Source organism: Motacilla alba, chromosome 4 (genome assembly GCF_015832195.1).
Source record: "Motacilla alba alba isolate MOTALB_02 chromosome 4, Motacilla_alba_V1.0_pri, whole genome shotgun sequence".
Lineage (NCBI taxonomy): Eukaryota > Metazoa > Chordata > Aves > Passeriformes > Motacillidae > Motacilla > Motacilla alba.
Genome location: NC_052019.1, coordinates 31918066 through 31934139, shown reverse-complemented (window position 1 = coordinate 31934139; position 16074 = coordinate 31918066). Strand labels below are relative to the sequence as shown.

At 41.5% G+C, this 16074-nt stretch overlaps 1 protein-coding gene across 6 annotated transcripts in view; it reads left to right on the top strand.

The window, feature by feature from the left end:
• The window catches only part of STOX2 (storkhead box 2), a 143212-nt gene that overhangs the window by 97938 nt on the left and 29200 nt on the right, over positions 1-16074 (top strand). The window lies entirely within an intron of this gene.

Here is a 16074-nt window from a genome sequence, read left to right as displayed (position 1 = left end):
CAGTCCCTTCCTTCCTACATGCTTGGTTAGGTGCTCCGAATCTTATTCCCAGGAGCAAATTGTCTGCTCCTGAAACTCCCATCTCATTCACTGAAGTTGCTTAATCTGTAGCATTGTACTAGGTCCAGCCCTACCTGAAAAACCCTGCTAGCTTCACATTCTTCCAGCAGCAAGCCTGTGCTGCTGAGCTTGTCAGTGTCCTTCTGAGCTGATAAGCAATTTGAAAGGTGGGGAGGATGAAATCATGCTCTAGACAACATTGCCATTCTGGTTCCTTTGCTTGTGGCATGATGTTATCACTTCAGAATCAAGATGGAAATTATAAAAAAACATTTTCAAAGCAGTCCTGCTGCCCTGCAGGGGTTTGTCTTAATGCTTGCTCCTTTGTAGCCTGTTTTCCAGGTATTCAGATGCTTTTCCAGCTAACACCCTTCCCACAGCTGCCTTCTGGTAGGGGCCTGATTCTGAAGATAGATGCACTTGGGGTCTTTGAGTCCCACCTCTTGCAACTGCTGCAGGTGACCGCTAAACCTTTCCATACGTGATCAGTTTTTAAACCAGATTTTGTCCCCACTGTTCCTCTTAAAAGACTCTGCCATTACTCACTGCTGTCATGGCCAGCAGTCTTGGTCTCATTTCCAGTCTGGATTTCCTGTTTGCTGAAACTGCTGTTTTCTGGGTGACGTATGGTGAGTGTCTCCCCCAGTGCTGGCTGACTTGGATCCTTACCATTTGTTCTGCCTAAATGTATAGCTCAGCTTGAAGAGTAACAAACTTCTGTGGTGTAAAATTAGGTATTTTTGAAGTTTACATTTTAGCTTAGAAGAAGGATTGTTGAGACGGTCACATTAGATGCTGAGTAAGTTTTTGGAGAGAATCTGTTCTATAGTATATCAGCTGTTTCCTTTTGGCTTCTTTTCAGTTTGTTTTCTCTGTTAATGTGATGAACAGGATCTCTGTCTCAGACTTAAAATATTCCTGCTTTCTTCTTGTAACATTTCTTCAAGCTTTTTTTTTTTTTTATCTTCTTGCATGCATGAAGTACTTAATGCCTTCCATCTGCATGAAAATGTTTTGTATATAATTCTAAAAGCTCCCTTAGGACTGTAGACTTTTTTAAATGAAGCAATTTAAACATTTTCCACACAAATGGGCACTTGGGGCAAATGTCATTATAAAAATCATAAGAATATTTGTTAGATATTTTCACAGTTTATTGCTGGGGTTTTGTTTGGTTTTTTTTTTTCTTTCAAGACCTGCCTCTCCAGTCACAGTGGAAATTGCAAGTCAGAGAAAGTCAGCATGATTTATGTTACTGGCAGAGCAGTAAGGCATTTGTGAGGCTGGGAAGGCAGACATTAATAAGGAGGAGAAACAATAGACAGTCTTCTCTGCTTCAGTCAACATGGTGCAGGTGTTGAGGCTGATGTAATGCTGTTGCTGCTCTCCTACTCTGAGCTGTACATACATATTTATAAACACATGCAAGTCAATCAAGACTTGTGTTCAGAAGATAAATTAATCTCACACAGATTGGGATACAGAACAAGGCAAAAATGCTTCAATCCAGCTCAGACTAAATGAAAGTTTTCATTTTAAACTAATGTGTTAAGATTCTCAAGTTTCACATGAGGAAATACATGATACTGGATATTCTTGTAAGGACATATGTTGAAACTTGTTTTGTAAAATTTGAAGCTAGCATACAGTTGACTAGTAGACAGAGGCTCTGTTTTGTGGAGGTTTTGGGATTCAAAGGAAATTGTTTTCTGATTTGAAACAGAGCTCCAAAGTAGACAGATTTCATGTGTAAGAAAACCAAAACCCAGTATTTTTAGATCACATAGAACACTGAATTCCAGCAGGATCAGATTGGTTTGTTTCAAATTTGACTGTTTAAATGTTTTAAATATTGCTCTACCTAATGCAGTCTTTTAGAACAAACTAATTTGAAGGGAGAGAAAGAAACACTTCTTGCAGGAATGCCATAGCAGGAAGTTCTGACGTTTGTCAAAACATTTCTCCCTCTTTCTAAAATTAATATGTAAAAACGTATGGTTTTCTAATACAATTTAATATCAGTGGAATTGTATTCTACACAGTAGGATGTCTGCTATTCTTTGTGACTATGTCATCTGTGTTTTGGGAAGGTATTGCAGTAGTTGATGGAGAAATGCAGGATCCTTCCTGTCTTCTGCACGTTATTTTCTACTAGAGTGGTCAATATCGGATGTCTAATAGACCATATTCCTTGGGAAGCTCAGTTATTGCAAGTGATGATTTTTACCAGATCTTTGGAACTACTGATGAAAATGGGTACATGCTGTCTCTGTAAGAACAGCACTATTTTTAAACATATTCTTGGAAAGTGTGCTTGCTACTTATTTCCTTGTTTATTCCAGCTGCATATCCTTACTTTAAGTTTTGATGGTCTGTTGGATATGACAAACAAAGCTTGCTTTTGCAAAACTTGCCCTTTGTAGGTGAAACCAGTGCTGATGGACCTGAACCCGGATGCCATGAAAATGAATGGAATTTAGTAAGCCTTTTTAAAGCCCTTTGAAAATTGCAGCTGTCACATGGACCTGTTGTCAGGATGGTGACTGTGTCAGTCATTTTAGTGGTGAGTGGCCATATTACCGTGCAGTTTTGTGATAACTGAGCAGTTCTTACCTATAACTGCCAGCTCCCAGAGCAGGAGGTCCTGCTACTCCACTGCCTGCGACAAGGCACTCAGTCAGAGTTAGTTAGTTAGTTAGTTAGTTAGTTAGTTAGTTAGTTAGTTTGTTTGTTTGTTTGTTTGTTTGTTTGTTTGTTTGTTTGGCAGGAGTAGCCTTCTGCTAGGTTAGCTCCCTAAACTAACTCATGAGAACAGATCAAGCATGAATGTGGGCTGTCCTGGCCTGGATGAGGACAGCAGTGGATAGAGAGCCTTTAGGTTGGGTAGCTCTGTTGTGCAGTTAGGCATCTATGATGAATGCTTTGATGAATGATGACTTGTCTGTGCAAGGACTTTCATTTTCCTATGAACAAAGGAGAAGTACCACAGAATCCCACCCGTGTGGTGATGGATTCCTCAGGCCATCTGAAGTAGCGATTATGATATCCAACAGTATTTTCCAGATTTTCTTGTCAGGTTTTAGCACAGATGAGTATGTAATTTCTATCATACATCTGATGTGAGTGTTTCAAGGATGGGTATGTTTGGTCTTTTTATTTCCTGTTTAACCCTATTACTCTCTTAAAAATGAAAGATTTCTGGCATGAGAGATACCATTTTGCATAAACTATTCAATAAGGTTTTCTAGACACTTAAATTTCAAAAGAAATGAAGTCTAAGGGGGGCAAACATATATCTAGGATATGGTATGTACTAGGAGCTGTATAGGTAGGCCAGAGCTCTCTCTGACCTGGTCAGCTCTGTGAGCCGAGTAACTGCTGAACCACAGTGTTCAACACAGGCCACAAAAACTATGAATGGTCAGTGAGCTTTCCCACATGGGCAGCATGAATCTGATGCAGATACATTTCTGTTAGTTCCACTCACAGCACTGAATGCAGCGCAGATGTCTTGAGTAGCTTTCCAAAATTTTTCCTTGCTTTTGAATCAAAGCTATTTTCCTGGTGCTGTTTGAGACCTAAACTAGCCTGCAGGAGTTAGTAGTGTAGAGTGTGCTAGATCAGTCCTGGAGCTTTTCCTGGTGGTTGGAAGAATCCAGGTCTGCTGTTTTGAGAAACTCCTGCAGTTCTTACTGGTAATTGTGGAGTCACAAATTTGGTTCTTACTGTAACTAATTTGCTTGATGATCATTGGTTCAGTTCAGGCTGACATTTTTAAACCAGCATCTAAGAGGGGTAAGAAGTTGGAACAAACTAGGTGCCTAGTCTAGTTAATCTTTGCCATAATCTTTCCTATTTAGCAGTGAAGGAGAAAAGAACAAAAACACCTGTAAGCTTACAGCTTCAGAATTTTAGTATCTGGGCAAATCCTATATATGGAGGTCGTAATTAGATAATTCCAAGGTTTCAGTTAACAGAAACTATGTGGAGAAAGCTACGGGATTCTTTGCTTTCAGATACTGCAGAAATATGTGAGCATCAGATTATTTTGTTATTTTCTTGAAATGCAAACAAGATATGCCAATAAAAATTACGGCTATTGATTATAACCTTATCATCCTCAAGCTAATATTCATGGCACATCTTCTATGGATGGTACAATTTGGTGGAGCAGTTGCTAGTTTAGCTGTAAGCTACTGTCAGTCAGCTTGTCCTCCTTAGCTGATTGCCAAATTTTTCCTCCTGTATTTGAGGGAAAAGGGAATCATAAATGTTTAATAACTGAAGGTAGATGGTTGGTCCCAAAGTCAAACACCAAAACTGATAAAATAATTTTGTGCCTTTTTTTTCTTTTTCCAAAGGAAATTTTAAAATAGCAGTAATTGATGAGTATGTTAAGCTGAAACTTGCAAGGAGGAAGTCATCTTACTGCTTCCATGGCCTCACAGATAACCATTGCATCTGAAATATGTTGGCTCTGTCTGAGCTCGTTTGTAAAGTCATTCAGGCAGTGCCAGTCATCTAGATCTTGTAAAATGCCAGACAGAGCTGTTGTCATTCGCTAAAGAACTATTTCCTCATATTTGACTTGTAGAGAAAGCAATGGATGTCAGTGGCATTAGTGAAGGAAATACCATTGGCAGCATGTAAAGGTCTTGGAGATTATTGGCAAATAGAGAAGCCATAGCAATACTATGTGAAATTGATGTATAGGCTAGAAAATGTTTCAGCACGGTATGGTCATATGGCTTTTTAAAGCAACTTTGCACAGTCTTCGCTTGTAGCTTCTATGCTGAGTCTTGGCCTGGGATTTCCTGTATGCCAGAGGTTGCATGATCATAGGAATCACCCGCTCTTGCTTTTTTATACTGCCTGGCAGGGGAAATTTGATTTATAGAGCAGTTGGTTGGTTGGTTGTTTTTTTCCACTCAGCTCTTCATTTATTATGAAAGGGCAGTGCTAGTGGTCCTGTGGATATTGCGTGTGCATTTCCAGTGTGTAGCTGCAGGGTGAGGGAGATCCTAGCACTTATGCTGACATCCAGTAGTTCTCAGTCTTACTTGGAGGGGTTGGGAATTGACTTTCAAAATTGATATTACTCTGCTGAGTTACCTTCTTGATCTTTTTTATCCATTGTTCAAGTGGAAAGTTTCTGTTCAGATCACCTCATCTCCAGTAATGGTTTGTATGTCAAAGTTTGGATTTAAAGCACAAATTGTTCATCTTCCTTAAGTAATTAAAACAATGGATGGGCTTATAAAGAGAGGAATATTGAAAATCAGGCTGAATGAGTGGTTAATTGGCTGCTAGTCCAATCTCAGGTCCCTCTGTGCCTGAGTGCTGAAGGAAGATGAGGTCATGGTGCTGATTCTTGACCATAGCACGCTGCAGACACCTCCTGTCTCTTACCAGCGTTTGCCCCAGCTGTGTCCCAAACACTGAGTTACTGTGACTGTAGTACCACTTTAGCTTTCTTGTAAATATCCATCAGCTAGGTGTGGTGAGGCTGTGCATGTTGCTGATGCCTGAGGACCATGGGATACACCAGCCCTAAAAACCAAGATGGGCATTTACACTTGTGAAGAAAGCCCTCAGACCAGGTTCAGAGCAAAGTTCAAATTCATCCTCAGGATCCACAGCAGGCACCTATTGATACCCTGTGATTTGCCTTCATGAACTTACTCTCCTGCTTGCTTTTTTGATGAAACCAAGGGAGATGGACAATGTGGTTTGATTTAGCTTTTGATTTGCTCTATAGCTGTGGTTTTCAGCATGTGTGCTGATCACTGTTTTGACAAACCATATTTTGGTCATAGAATCTTCTGCATCTATTAAGAATGGAGGCAGTGGGTCTTTCTACACTTCTTGTGCAAAAATGTTTCCATTATGGTTGCCCTTTTAAACAGTAACTTCCTTCTAAATACAGGTGGCTAATCAGCTGAAGTTTTTGCACAAGTTCAAATTCTACTCAATAGCAGCCAGAGAGGAGCATTTTGCTGTTGGTCCTTTGACCCTCTTTAAAGACAAAACAGCAAAAACCTAGGGTCAATCCTGAAGCCATGCTGAATTGGAAAGTTGCATAAAATACTTGATGAGTATTTTGAAATACTTTTGAAGAGGGAGGTGGGTTTAGTCGCAGCGGCTGCTCAGATTTATTTCTGGCATCAGCAGCACACGTCCCATCACATCACTGCCCTCAGGGAGGCAAAGGGGTTTTTGTGCCTGTACTGCTTTTTTTGGAGTACCAACCCCAGGCTTTTGTGTGAGGACAGAGTGCTCATAGATGAATGGGATGGAAATCTGCTTTACCATCGTGTAAAATTAACAACCTCGAACAAAAACACAAAGCCCCACGACCTCCAGCCAAAAGAAACCAATCAACAAAACCTCCCTTCTTTTATTTTTGTTTCTCAGTTCTGCCTGTCTGGGATTTTGGCCGTTCCTGAAGCAGCAGCAGCAGCAGCAGCAGCCCACAGGGGTGCATGTCCTGTGGGAGTTGCTCATGCATCCAAAATGGCTGGGGCGTGGGTGGCCTTTGCTGGAAGAGAACACTCTGCTGGGTTTTGGTTGAAAATGTCGTGCAAGGGTGGGAGTAACGTCCCATCTTCCGACTAGGCGCATATTGCTTTTTCTCCCTGTTTCGGGGCCCTAGAGCGTTGGCAGCTTTCCGTGATGGGTTCGGGATGAAAGGTGCAGGGAGCGGGCCGCGCGTTGCCATGGCGGAGGGCGGGCTGTCGCGCCTGGGCGCTGCCGGCGGTGCCGCTCGGTAGGTACCGCGTCCCGGTACCGGGGAGCCGCCGGGCTGGGATGGGCGGTCCTTCCCCGTTTGGCTCGATCGCCCGCCTTGCTGCGCGATAAAAGCTTCGTCAGCAGCGCGGGGCGCTGGGAGGCCGCGCTGCACTCCCGCCCCGCCGGCGGGCGGGCCGTACCGGCGGGGCAGCGCTTCCCCCGGGAGGCGCGGGTGGTGCCTTGCCCTGGGTGCTCGGCAGTAGCTCGGGCCGGCTGCGGCGGGCCGCTAGCGAGTGACGCTGCGGGTAGAGGCCCAGCGTCCCGGCAGGTTTCGGGTGCGCGGAGGCGGCCGGGGCGCCCCCGGCGCTGGCAGCGCACGGCGCGGCTGAGCGCGGTGCTTCGTGTCTCACGGCACGGCTCGGCCCGGCCGCTCCTGACAGCCCTAGGAAGCTGCAGAGCTTAGTGGCAAAGCGAGTAAGTCTAGTCCATCTAAGCGCTTCCTTTGAGGTTCTTTATTGCCAGTGCTGGAGGGCAAAAGAAACAACGTTTTTAAATAGGTTGCAAAATTTCCAAGGCTATTTAAAGCACACTGAAACATCTTGTCAGTCCGGCTGTTGTTTTTTCTCAATGTTTTTAATAGTTGTCCTGCTGCAAAATAGAAATATAAATTTTCCAGACTGGTGGGTGAGACTCCAGGTGAAGCCTTGATCAGCTACTGCAAATCTGTCCAATATTTTCTAGAACAAAAATTGGTGTTAGTGCCTACACTCGTAGTGCTGGGAGCATCTCCTTCCAGCTCCTGTAGGGCCTTAGTAAAGAATCTTCCTGAAGTTGCGAGACACTCTCACACTGTACAATTGCTTGGACTGGTTGCATCACAGGTCAGACTGAAGATTACGAGCCAGTCTGTTTTAGGACTTTTAGATCTTAAAATCTAGGACAGTCCCTGAGGGATAAATTATGCATACATAGTACACCTGATGTGTTGGACCTGCTGCACATGTGAGATAAGACCATATGCATATAGTAGCTAGTTTCCAGACATCAGGCAGCCTGAGTTCCCAGGCATCTAGAAAAATGGGTAATTCAAAAATATGGGAAAAGTCCGCATCTGTAAGCATGCATGGGCCATAGGATTTCTGTGAATAATGTAGGTAAGTCTGTTGTCACCCGGTATCACACTTCCTTTTATCCCTCCTTCCCCCAGCAGATATTTCCAGACTTCCTTTTGTATTTTTTTTTCTAGTCACTTTCTGAAACTTACTACTGGCTTTGAACACTTGTAAGTAAACTAACCAGCAGACCCTTGAGGAGAGTGGTCTGACTGATGTCTACGCTTGCAAAATCAAATGACTGAGAAGTCCAAAGGTATGAAAGTTGTTTCAGAATTCATCTCCCATGTAATAGCTCAGGAGGTAGCCTGCAGTTCATTCCATTAGGAGCTGTTAATAAAAGTAATACCTTATTTTACAGTATTATCAAAAAAGGGGTGCATGGCAGACAGAGACAATTTACAACCCATTTATCTTCAGCATTCTCTTAATGCCCATTATTTGGAGTAAAACCCATCTTCTGATAGACCAGCTTCTTAGTTCCCTTAATCCTGCAACAAAGTGATAATCCTTTATTTGTGACCTCATAGGCTGTTGCTACAGAGAATGCTGTGATATCAGAAAGCCAACGCTGTGACTTCACTGCTGGTGGAAGCCATAGTTGAAGATGACCACTCTGGAGGCCTGGGGGGCAGTTTATATCCTTTTGGTATTCTGCAAGTGCTTCCTAAGGAGCAGTATCTGGCAAACAGAATTGCATAATGTCTGTCTACCTAGGTGATGAATGAGACAATCAGAGGCTTTGTGTGAGGGGAAAATATGTGGTGATTATGTTTTCAAGGTAATTTTTGCCCTTGAAAGATGTTATCAGGAAGAAAACTGTCACTGGGAAACTACACTCGGCTTTTGTATCCTCAGTCTCCAAAGATATGAAGAATACCAGAATTGTACTCTCTAAAAGCAAGAACTTCTTACTCTGTATACCTTGAGAATATAATTTTGTAACCTCCAGACTTTTCTAGGAAACACCAATTGCATCAAAATTTCAGTCAAAAAATGTTTGTCAGGAGCAAGGCAAAAGACGTAAATCACATCCAAACTTCCATGCCCTAAAGTAGACTTTTAGGCTCTTGTTTGTAAACTGAAGTATAAAGGAGAAGTGTCCAAGACTTTCAGGTATTTCCAGATATCTTACATGCCTGGATTCTTTTTACATTTGAGTGTGAGCTTCTGTGCCATGTTCCAGAAATGAGTGCCTAAAATTAGGCTTCTTAGTAAGTCCTGATTTTAAGAAGTACTGATAATACAGCAGCACTCAATGGAGATAAAGGGAAATGAAAACCCACATCAGGTTTGAAACTCAAGCTGCCACTATTAGAAACAACATATGGCAATAGAAGCCACATTTGGCTCCTTTATTATCTCTGCCTTTTCCCATAACAGGAAGATTTTACAGAAATAGTACTTGCAACTCTAAATGTCAATGGTTATCTACTCTTGAAGACTGAAGCTATCAGAACCCAGGAAAAATACTATTAGAAAGTTAATTCCTTTGTTTAAACATTTAGGTTTTGGATGCATCATGATCATATGATTGAACAACAGGAAGATGTATGCTTGCCTGTAACTAAATTAGTATTTCATTTTTACTATTGTTTATTCCATTTTAAACTTTCACCTTTTTTCCATGATACAAAAGGTCATGCAGATGAATTTAGGAGGATTGTGCATGTACTACCAACCCCATTGATAAAACTTCTGGAAGTTGTACAAACTAAATCAGATTAAACGAAACACTCTTACTCCAAAATAAATGGCTATTTACGTAGGTATAGTTACGCCAAGGTAGTTCTGACAGTAAATTATAGTCTTTTAGACCAAAGTCCTGAGGTCAGTTTCCATCTTATCCCTGTTACACAGATGTTCTCCACATTATGTTCCGAGCATGTATCAAACTGGATACGGCTTAGCAAATCCATGTTGGAATAACTCAGTTAAATGCAGTACCAAAAATGAAATAACACAGTTTAAAGCAAAAATTCACATGCATCATGCATAGGCTTTGCAGACCATGCAGGACACCCTTTGGGTAGCCTCACATTTTCAAATTCTCATGGATTATACCATCTTTGTATGAAGCTACACATGCATGTGTGTTTTTAAGAGCTGCTCATAAAGCAGCAGAACACTTCTAAAGACAGTATTGGTGATGACATGGTGAACTGCTTTCACGTTTCTGTTCAAACTGCCCAAACCATTAACATGCTCCCTTAGTGATGTTGTATGTGTGTCTTATTAGCATGCACACTACTAATTTACTCTCAACTTTCTTTACTGACCTGTAAGCTCCCACCCTTCCCCTAGCTTTGATCTTTCATCATAAAAGCTTAGAAACGGCCTTTTGGATAGGAAGCTAAATGCTTCTTTTTAGCTATTCTGCCTGTTCCAGACACTGGGAGGGGAAGAGGGCTCTTTCCAAGGCAGTGTAGTAATGTGTAGGTACCCTTGGCAGGAGCTTGGTGCTCTGCTGGGGATGCTGCCTTTGCTGGGTCATTGGCACCTGGGCTCCGGCTTGGGCCTGCAGCACAAGATAATTGAGACTTTGAGGGGAGGCTTTCACTGAATCCTTTGTGTGGCAGGGGGTGAAGGTCAGCCCAGAAAACAAAACAAAGGCAAGCACCAAGTGGATGCAAAGCACATGCAGATCAGCTGTCACAAAACAACTGTCCTTTGTTCCCTAATTTCTTCACTGATACACGCAGCCATTCCCACTCTGCTTATTCCAGCAATCCTGTAGATCCTTATTTTTATTTCTTACTATTTGGTTATCATTTCTGCTTCCATTTAGCCCTGCTAAGCATTTAGATTCTTTTAACGAGTCTTCTTTCAGAAGTATCATCTCAGATGCTGCATTGCCTGCTTTAAGAATCAAACAAAAATCAGCTCTTTCCTCACATTTCCTTTTAACTTTTCCTCTGTTCTTTCTTTCTTATATTGTTTCTTGTCTTTCTCTCCTGTCTTCTTCTGCTGCTAATTCAATCATTGTAGCCTAGGTTTTTCTTTAGGTAGCCTCTGTTTCAACTCTTTAAGGCTTGTAGCTAGTCAGATAGGAGGAACAGCAGGGGTTTCAAAAAGTGCATTCAGAATTACTTGCATCCCCTGTAGAAGTTTCTGAGGGCTGGTCTGTGCTGCAGTACCAGCCTCACAAAGGGGGTGGCCAGGTGAGAGAGGGGCATGTACCATCCCCTTCACCATGTGCAGTGCCATGTTTACTGATAATCAGAAATGTTTTTGCAGCAGAGACCCTTCTCAAGCTCTGGTTCTGACCAAGACATTTTTTACTAAGTAGGAGGTGCTGTCAGGCCTGTAAGATCTGGGTGAGTTAAAGTACTGCCTGTGGAGATTGCTTGTTGAAAGAATATGATGGTAACTATAAGGACTTTTTTCTTATGGCCAAGAGTAAGGAATTACAACATGGTGAGAAGATATAAGGAATTACTTATTTTGTTGTTTTAATCTGTGTTAGAAAATAACTGTCTTGCTATGGCGTAAAATGTAATTCAGAGTTTGGGTTTTTATATTCTCTATGCTTTGATCTCAACTTTTTTTGATACATTATTTTTTCTCACTGTGTCTTGTGGTTACTTGTGAAATTTGTTAAAGAAATTATCTTGATTCTCCTTTTGCTAGCCTTTTGGTTGAATTCACTTGAAGGTGAGATCATCATCAGCTCCTGAGATCATCTCAGGAATCTAGCCTTGATATCCTAGTTTATGTCTCTCTACACTGAATAAGAGGGCAAAGAGACAACTATTTTTATGTGCTCTCATCTTTCAGAAAACTGGGTCATAGCGACACTCAGGGAGCACATGAACTCCACGCTCTAGTGCTTTATAAATGCTTGGTGAAAGTCCAAAAGAAAAGTCTTGTCAAGCTCAGTTTAGTATAGAAAGGAGAAAAAAGAAGGATGGCCACTTCTGGGCCCTGTAAATGGTTAATGGTGCTTTGTGCAGCAGGGATCAATACCAAATGTTTGGGGTTTAATAGCTATACAAAAAATCTGAAGGATGGAATGGATAATGAAGTGGTAACCCTGTCTGTCAGATCACAGTTGTTCAGGTTCATTAAGACTGCTGAGGAGGATTTCAGGAGGGAGTAGCGACAGCTGAGTGAAACAGCTGAGCAATTCTGCAGAGTAGTGACATCAGCACTGTAGTATAAAGCAGTGCAGTGGGCACTGCACAGGGGACAAAATAGTGCTTAAATTGGTTAAGTTTTGTGCTTTTTCAGTAGCATGGTCTCTGTGTGTTGCTGGAGTCTGGTGAATGCATTAGGTGAATCAGGAGTGGTAATTAAAAGTCTAAACTTAGGACTATAAATGAGGAGGTACGTAAGAAGTCATGCAAGAGAGGTTGCTCTATGAAATTGGTAATTTTATCCTTTTGGATACTGTGTTTGGTTTTATGGCTCATGTACAAGGCAATTTTCAGATTTCTGAGATTTCATTTAAAAATGGTAGAGCAGCAGGTAGAGAGGTATTACTGTTTTAACAGTAGTAAAATGTCGGTTGTAGGTTTTAGTTTACTGCTTCCTGTAAATAAATGCTCAGTAAGATTCAAAAGTAAAAGATTTGTGAAATGAACAGGAGGAAATATTTTATCCAGTCAATTGTTTAATTGTGGGAACCCCTGGTTCCAGGTACTGTTGTTTATTTGGGGAGGTAGGTTTTGGTTGCTGCATTTGCTGATAGTTATTCTCATTGGGATAAAAAGTCAAAATATGCCAGTCCCTGAGGATCTCAAAAGAACTGTTTCTGTTTGGAACAAGGGCATTTCCCTTTAAGGTGCAGTATACACTAGTGGTAGTGTGTGCAGTTGGATTTCTAATTCTTCCTCTATTAGGTGATTGATGAGCATGAGGGAGGGAGCAGATTTGGTGAGTTGCTGGACTGTTGTGCCATGGCATTTCCTTTGTTCCCATCCTTACAGCTAATCCCCACACAGGTGAGACCAAAGGACAGAATTTGAAAGCATTTTGAGCCACTGTGGGAAGCAGGGGTCATTGCATCTACCTCATGCAGGTGGAGCATAGGTGCAGAACATACTAATACAGCTTCTTCATGTATTGAGGTGTAAAATATTTCAATTTCATTTTAAAGTGCATCTTCTTAAAGGTACTGCAGCCATATTGAAAACTCTGCTCTCGACCACAGGGAAAAAAAATGACCCAGTAAACTCTCAACTGCTGAGTCTTTGGAGCATCTAACCTTTTCTTTTTAAAAGCACTTTGGCACTAATTTAATTGATTCCATGTCTGGCCTTTTCATCAGTTCTCTCCTAGCTAGGAAAAACTGGGCTGTTAAAGGCTGCTGCAGTACCATGGGACTTGTGTTCAGTGTTGCAGGTTCTTATTTTAACCTGATGTTATCTGCCAGTCATCGCTATTGGTTTGAAAAGCTGTAACCACTGCAGTACTGTCTTTGGGCTGAAAATCTTTTAATGGTTACAGCAGTCAATATAAATGAGAGTGAGTGCACTATGTCTTTGGGTTGTGTTGCTAATTATCACTTCACCTTTCAAGAATTTTTTCTGCTGACTAGATTCTTGCTGAATGTTTGCTGCAGCATCTCCAGCCACACTGCATGTGTTCTGGCTAAACTGAAGAGGATAGTGAAGAACATGTTGTTAAGACCTTCAACAGCCGTGTTTTGTTCTTTCAGAAGTGTTTGGAAAGTAGTATTTTTATCTGTGTTTTTAAAATTTCTATAAGAAAACATCTAGGTTTATCTTTGTTTGTTGGGTTTTCTTTCTTTTGTTTCTCATTTGCTTACTCTCTCTTGCCAAACCTCCTCTAGAGTCAGATTTTTTAAATGCTTCTATCTTTCTTTGCATTTGCTGTTTGCTGAGGGAACAGGCAGGCTTTGTTTTTGAGGGGGTGGGGTGTTGATGTGGTTGATTACAATATAGCATTAACATGAGTCAAATTAATTTGATAGTAGCAAATTTCTATGAAAAAGCCCCAAACCCTCCTCCCTTCTTATTTTGTGGTCCTAGCGACAAAATATGTTACAGAATTCTTCTGTGTGGATTAAAATACCGCATACTTTCCAGTGAGCTATAATTTAAAGAAGCCTCATTTAGTAGCTGAATTCTAAAAAGACACGATTGTTTTACCTAGTGGGCTTCTTGAGGGAGGGAGTTACATTGGTTGCCTTGGTTCTCCCATTAAGACTTGATGCTTTCATTCAAATGCTGTTTCCTGAGTGCTTGTATTAGCAAGTGTCACACTGGATAATGATTCTGTCCTGCATTAGGTAACACTTAAGGCATTATTTGTTTTTGGTCTTAGGTTTTGAGATTCTTTTTCAGAATGTAGTAAGCAGAGATGCTTAAAAATGGGTAACAGCTGAGAAGAATTGGATGATCAAAGATCATTATCCACAGAGTGTGCTGTTGAAGGTCATGGTGTGGGGAGTCAAACGTAGGAATATTTGCTTCAAACTCACTTGGAGTCTGCATAAAAAGGTTAACTGGAACTGTTTGTTCAGTTGTAGGGTGGCAGTGAGCCCCCAATAAAATACAGCTGTGGGGAAAAAAGCAGGGTATAAGGTAGGGTATTTCTACTAAAAGTAAGGAAATTCTAATTTCCGATGCAGGTGGGAGGTTAGCTGGAACACTAGAATATGGTGCAGAATTCTGGTTGTTGCTTTTAAAGGAAAGTTACGTAAGTTTGAGTAGATGTAGAGGAGTCCTCTAACAGGATTAAAGGGACAGGAAGGGCAGACATACAAAAGAACTCTAGAAGAGTGTGATTTTTAAAAGCCAGTGGACTGAGATCTGAAGGAAGGGAGGTGTGATCTCTGCTAATAAACTGGGGTGTAAGCAGCAGGAGTAAGAAAAAAAAATAGAGGAAGGATATTTAGCTCCTAGACAACATTAGCACAGAAACAGATGGGCATTACTTGTTGAGATTTTAGTGAACTTAATACCTTGATCATGTTTCCTCTTGTGATTTCTTAAAGAACCAGGAGATTTGTTCAGGTAAGTCAAGCAGAACTTATTAGCATACTGCAAGTAAGTTGTTGTTAGTGGAGCACTAATATGTCAAAATTTCTTGTATTAAGAGATTTCCTAAAGAAATGGAAGTATAAGTTGGTATCTTTCTGATGTTTCTTAATCTGGTTTCTTCTGAAGCCACAGGGTTCCCGGGCTGTGTTCCTAGTGTAGTGTCCGAGTGGTTCCTGCTTCATAGAGTTCGTTCTTGTAGACGTGATCATGATGACCAACACTGAAATTAGCTCAGTTGGTTGGAACATGGTTCTAATAACACCAAGGTTGCAGGTTTGGTCTGTTTATGAACTGTTTACTAGTGTTGGACTTGATGATCCTTGTGGGTCCCTTTGAACTCGGAATATTCTATGATCCTGTGGTAGATGACAATGGTCTCTGCAGCTACAGTTGCTGAGCACTGATGGCTGATTTTAGCCTCTGAAATTTGGGTAACTGGTACAGGCAAGATGGACTTGCACTCTTGATAGCCTTTTTGGCATCTTTTGACCATGTTCTTTTTAAAGCTTTTTTTGTTTTCTCTCATGTGTTATCATGTGTGTGGGTCTGTGTGTGTGTGTCCCCATTTTAGCATATTCTTTTCCTTCTCTTGAGTTTCCCTCTAGTGATCGGGAAAGGGCTGTGGCAAAGGAGAGGAATCCCAGGCCACGACTTGGAAGGACTGAAGGATATATGCAAGCTAATGTAGAGTTTGATAAAGGAGTGTGTGCAAAAAAAAAGAAATTGGGATTTTTACATCATCTACTTCCTCAGTGTGTGATAAAGATTGATGTTAGGCTATACTGTGTTATGTACTGGTCTATTTGGATGTACCTGCATGCATGGAGTAATGCACAGACAAGTATGTGGTGTGTTTGTACTGTATGCTATCAATAAGGCAGCTTTTGTTTAGTACCAACCTCTGCTGTGCTGCCGGGGGAGATGTGGAATGGAGGAACAGAGCATCTGCCCTGGTTAGGGAGTGCGTGTGGTATTTTGGTTAGGCCTTCCTCCTGTGAGGCCATGTCCTGTGACATCACTGATGATGGCAGCACCGGTTTGTCCATCAACTTCAGCTCTTCTAAACATTCTCATTTATATTTTCCCCACTGCTGGTCTCTCACTTTTGCTCTCTGCTGTGCTTGAGGTACCAGGTATTTCTTGCTGTTGTTAATACTGCTTAAAGG